Source organism: Moschus berezovskii, chromosome X (assembly GCF_049115385.1).
Source record: "Moschus berezovskii isolate FMDL1 chromosome X, NW_MosBer_1.0, whole genome shotgun sequence".
Classification (NCBI taxonomy): Eukaryota; Metazoa; Chordata; class Mammalia; order Artiodactyla; family Moschidae; genus Moschus; species Moschus berezovskii.
Genome location: NC_142488.1, coordinates 8,317,941 through 8,323,940, shown reverse-complemented (window position 1 = coordinate 8,323,940; position 6,000 = coordinate 8,317,941).

Here is a 6,000-nt window from a genome sequence, read left to right as displayed (position 1 = left end):
ACTTAGCAGCAGCAGCACACAGAAGCAACCTAGACGTCCATCGGCAGGTGGATGGATAAGGAAGCCATGGTACATACAGACAGTGGACTATTATTCAGCCATGAAAAGGAACACAGTTGAGTCAGTTCTAATGAGGTGGATGAAGCCGGAGCCTTTTATACCAGTGACGTCAATCAGAAAAAACAAAAAACAAATACCATATATTAACACATATATACGGAATCTAGAAAGATGATACCGATGAACCGATTTGCTGGGCAGCAGTGGAGATGCAGACCCAGAGAGAAAAGACAGGGTCAGGGGGAAGGATGGTGGGACTAATGGAGAAAGTAGTGTGGAAACACGCACATTACGATACGGAAAAAGCCAGAAGGAATCTGCGGGGTGACACAGGGAGTTCAACACTGCCATCCTACTCCCTTTTCTTAACCCCCACAAGCGCCCATCACGGGTCCCTGACGGGCCTCCAACCCTCCTCCCTCCTTGACCACACATCCCAGCCACTGGTCCCTGACCTCGTCCTCTGCCAGCGTCTCTCCCGTCCTGTCTGCGCCGCTCCCTGCCCTCAAGTCCCTGACCGCATCTGCCAGCCCCCTTCCCCTCTGTTTACGCGGCTGCATCTGGTAGTCGATGACCTCACAGGGAAGCCGCCTCCGCCTCCCTGTTCCCTCAGCTTCCAGCCAGTGCTCTGCCGCCTTGATGGTGCAGTCCTCTGCCGCCTTGTCAGCAGAGCACCCCCACGACCCCCGACCTCACCTCCAGCCATTCCTCCCTGTCCACACACGTTCAGCCACAAGCCCCTGCCCTGCTCTGCAACCCTGTCCCATTCCTGTCCACGCAACTCCAACCACGGATCCCTGAATACTCCCCACCTTATAATCCTTTTCCGTGTCCACGCGGCTCCAGCCTCATCCCTCACTGCCTGTGAGTCTGCGGGTGTGCTCAGTCACGTCCAATGAATGGCCGTCGAATCATCGGCTGCAGCCTGCGAGGCTCCTCCGTCCACGGGGTTTCCCAGGCCAGAATACTGGAGCGGGTCACCACTTCTTGGTCAAGGGGATCTTCCAGACCCGGGAATCGAAACTGAACCTCCCGTATTGGCAGGCGGGTTCTTTACCACTAAGCCTCCTGGGAAGCCCCCGGCCAGGTCTTTATCTACACGGCTAAACTAGACGTCTCTGACCTCAACTACGATCCTCCTCACCCTCGTCCACACAGTCCCAGCCGCTGCTGCTGCTGCTAAGTCACTTCAGTCGTGTCCGACTCTGTGTGACCCCAGAGACAGAAGCCCACCAGGCTCCCCTGTCCCAGGGATTCTCCAGGCAAGAACACTGGAGTGGGTTGCCATTTCCTTCTCCAATGTGTGAAAGTGAAAAGTGAAAGTGAAGTCGCTCAGTCGTGTCCGACCCTCAGTGACCCCATGGACTGCAGCCCACCAGGCTCCTCCATCCATGGGATTTTCTAGGCAAGAGTACTGGAGTGGCTTGCCATTGCCTTCTCCGTAACATACAAGCCTTCCCATCCTGTTCACAGAGGTCGGGCTGCCTGTCCCCGACTTTATCTCGAAACCTCCTCCTACTTGTAACGCCCTGTTGCGGCCACCGGTGGCTGACTTTATCTGCGAGCCTCCTCTTGTTGTCCACACGGCCCCCAACCGACTTCATCTACAAACCTCCCCATCCTCCTTCACGCAGATCCGGCGCCTGTCCCTGACGTTATCTTGCAGGCTTCCTTCCACTTGAACACACCGCTCCAGGCACGGGAACCGGACTTTATCTGTGCTCCTCCTGGTACAGAGCGTTCTAGCCACAGGTCCCTGTCCACCCGTACAACCGTCTTCTTCCGGGCACAGAGAGCCCTAGCCACTTGCTCTTTGACTTTGCTTTCCGATCCTCCCCCGCCTCGTGTTCCCGAAGCTCCAGCCGCTGGTCCCTTCTCCAGATGTCCTCCTCCTCGTCCACACAGCTCCAGTAACAGGTCACCAAACTCATCTCCAGTCCTCTCCTTCCAAGTCAGCACCGCTCCAGGAACTGGTCCCTGAACCCCCATCCATTCCTGTTCATGTTCTTACAGCTGCACCCACACGTCCCTGGCCACTCACAAATGCCCGCTCCTCCCGGTCCACACACAGGGCCGGGAACGGATCCCGACCTTCTCTCTCATGAGTCTTCCTCTTTGCTAAACAGTTCCGTCTAGAGCTCGCTGACCTAAACTGCAGTCGTCCTCACCCTCCAGCTCAGCTCAGTCGCTCAGTCGTGTCCGACTCTCCACGACCCCATGGACCGCAGCACGCCAGGCCTCCCTGTCCATCACCAACTCCCGGAGCTCGCTCAAACTCACGTCCATCGAGTCGGTGATGCCATCCAGCCGTCTCTTCCTCTGCCTCAATCTTCACGATCAGTCCTTCCAATGAGTATTCAGGACAGATCTCCTTTAGGATGGACTGGTTGGCTCTCCTTGCAGTCCGAGGGACTCTCAAGAGTCTTCTCCAAAACCACAGTTCAAAAGCATCCATTCTGCGGGGCTCAGCTTTCTTTACAGTCCAGCTCTCACATCCACACACAATTTATTTTGTCTACACAGTGCCATTCCTTCTGTCTGCACGGCACTGTCTAGCACCGCCATTCTTTTTGTCTAAGTGGCTGTGTAAGTGAACTGATTCAACTGACCTGAACTGCAGTCCTCTTCATCCTTGCCCTCACAATCCTAGCCACTGGTACCTGACCTCATCTCCAAGACACCACATCCTTGTTCACACAGCTCTGGCCTTATTTCCCAGACTTTATGCCCGGTCGGTCCTTCCCTCTTGTACTGGGCTCAGTGGGTAAAGAATCTGCCTGCCATGCAGGAGACCCAGGTTCAATCCCTGGGTCGGGAAGATCTCCTGGGGAAGGGCCATGGCAACCCACTCCAGTATTCTTGCCCTGGAGAATCCCACAGACAGAGGAGCCAAGCTGGCTACAGTCCCTGCAGTCACAGAGAGTCAGACGTGACTGTGCGACCAACTTCCCCCCCGCCTTTTGTTTTCCCCTCTTCACGCAGCTTCTGTGGCCAGTGCCTGACCTACTCTCCAATCTTCCTCTTGTTTGTCCACACAGCTCCAGCCACTGCGCTGCGTGACTACTCCTGGTGTTTGCACAGCTGCATCTATGGGGCCCCGGCCACCTGTCCATCAGCCTCCTCCTTGAACACAAAGCTCCCATCACTGGTCCCTGACCACCTCTCTCATGAGCGGCCCTTTTTTCTCCACATGGCCATCTAGTGGTCAGAGGCGCGAGGTGCAGCTGTCCTCACATCCTTGCACACAGCAGTCCGTGAGCCACCAGCCCTCTCCTTGACTAGGAATCATTACCTCCCTGAACACTGAGCCCCAACCATGTTTCACGGCCTCCTCTGCCGAATCCACACAGCTCCAAGTCACTGGTCCCTGCCCTCACCTACAATCCTCTTCCGCCTCTGCCAAGAGAGCTAGGCACAAGTCGCCGACCTTGTCTCAAATTTTCCATCACCCTAGTCCACACACCTCTGACCTCTCCAATCTATTCTTAGTCGCTAAGTCGTGTCCGACTCTTGCGATCCCATGGACAGAGGAGCCTGGCAGGCTACAGTCCATGGGCATTCTCCAGGCAAGAATACTGGAGTGGGTTGCCATTTCCTTTCTCCAGGGGGATCTTCCCAACCCAGGAATTGAACCCGGGTCTCCTGCATTGTAGGTGGATTCTTTACCAACTGAGCTACACGGGAAGCCCATCATCTGTTCTTACCCCATCTCCAGTAACTCAGAGCCACTGGTCCTGGCCGTCCTTCCCATCTTATCAAACCCTGTCCATACAGCTCCAGCCAATGGTTCCTGACCTCTGGCGGTCACAAAAGCGGCACCCGTAGGTCCCTGGCGACCTCACAGACCCACCACGAGTTAACTGTGCGTGTTGACTCTATGCACTGCCCCTGAGCTTGTCTCCCACAACACGCTGTCTTTTCCACACAGGTCCTTGTGGTGGTCGCTGACCTAAACTGCGGTCCTGCTCATCCTCGTCCACACAGCTCCAGCCGCCAGTCCCTGACTTTGTCACCGGAGGTGCTCCTACCCGTACAGAGATCTCCGGCCACCTGTCCTTGACTCCCTCTACAATCCTGCCCCAAGCCCACGCTGCTCCAGTGACCGTTCCCTGACCTCATCTGCAATCCTCTTTCTCTGTGTCCACAAAGATACACCCATGAGTTCCCGACCTTCAACCTTTCCTACGCCTTCTCAACACGGGCCAAGCCACTGGTGCCTGACCTCCTCTCCAGTGCTCCTCCTCCTTGTCCACAAGTCAATGATCTCCTCTCCAATCCCTCTCCTCCTTGGCCATGCAGCTCCAGCCACTGGCCCCTCACCTTGCCTCCCATTCCCCTTTCTCTTTGCCTACACGGCTTCATCTAGTGGTCACTGACCTGAACTGCCAAAGAACTGATGCTTTTGAACTGTGGTGTTGGAGAAGACTCTTAAGAGTCCCTTGGACTGCAAGGAGATCCAACCAGTCCATCCTAAAGGAGATCAGCCCTGAGTGTTCATTGGAAGGACTGATGCGGAAGCTGAAACTCCAATACTTCTGGCCACCTGATGCAAAGAGCTGACTCACTGCAAAAGACCCTGATGCTGGGAAAGACTGAAGGCGGGAGGAGAAGGGGACGAGAGGATGAGATGGCTGGATGGCATCACCGACTCGATGGACATGGGTAGGAGTGAACTCAGGGAGTTGGTGACGGACAGGGAGGCCTGGCGTGCTGCAGTTCATGGGGTCGCAAAGAGTCGGACACGGCTGACCGACAGAACTGAACTGAGCCGGACTGCACTCCTCCTCATTCACGTCCACGCAGTCCCAGCCAGCAGTCCCTGAGTTATTAATTGATGAACCTCCGCATCCTTGCTCACACAGGCGTGTCCCCCCATCACTGACATTATCTCCAATTGTCCTTTCTGTAGACACAGCTCCAGCTGCTGCTGCCTGTCTTAATCCGCAGTCCTCCGCCTCCCTGTACAGAGAGACTATAGCCACTGGTTTCTTTTCCGCTCCTCAGTTACCTTTCCAAGCCTTCTGCCCCGTGTCCAAACAGCTCCAGCAACTGGTCCCTGACCTCATCTCTTATCTTCCTCCTCCTCGACCTAACAGCATCAGGCACGACCACCAGAGTGCATCTCCAGACCTCCTCTTCTGTCCCCAAAGCTCCAACCACTGTTCCCCGACTTTCCCTCCACTCCTCCTCGGCCTGGTGCAGAGGGCTTCTAGCCATTGGTCCCTGCCTTTCTTCCTATCTTCCCGCTCCACGTCAACACAACTCCAGCCACCTGTCCCTTGACTTTCTCTGCAAGCGTCCTCCTCCCTGTCTACACAAGCCACAGCAACCGGTCCCTAAGCTGGTCTCTCAAACCCCTTCCATTCTGCCGACACGGCTCCATCTGGTGCTCACTGACCTGAACCACAATCCTCCTCTTCCTGGTTCCCACAGTCCCAGCCACAGGTCCCTGATTTCATCTACAAACGTTCCTCTCATCCTTGTTCGCACAGGTCCAGCCGCCTGCCTATGACTTTATTTTCCCTCCTCAGCTACACAGCGACAGCTGCGGGGCCCTGATCCCTCTCTCCCATCCTGCTCTTCCTTATACACACGCTCACTGGTTCCTGACCTCCTCTCCAACATTCCTCCTCCTTGCCCACAAAGGTCCAGTTGTCAAACCGTGACCTCCGGCCAGAGCTGCTTCTTTCTAGCCCAGTAGCTCGAGCCACTCGTCCCCGTCTGTCTCTCCATTCTGCCTCTTCTTTGTCACACAGCCCCAGCCTCCGATCTCTGACTTAAAAATCTCCAAACCTCCTAATCCGTATGCACCCAGGTCTGGCCACGTTGCTGCTGACTTCATCTCCAGCCTTTCTGCTCCTTGCACACCCAGGTCCAACCACTCTGTCCCGACTGGATCTCCAACCCGCCTCATCCTTCTTCACACAGCAGCAGCCACTG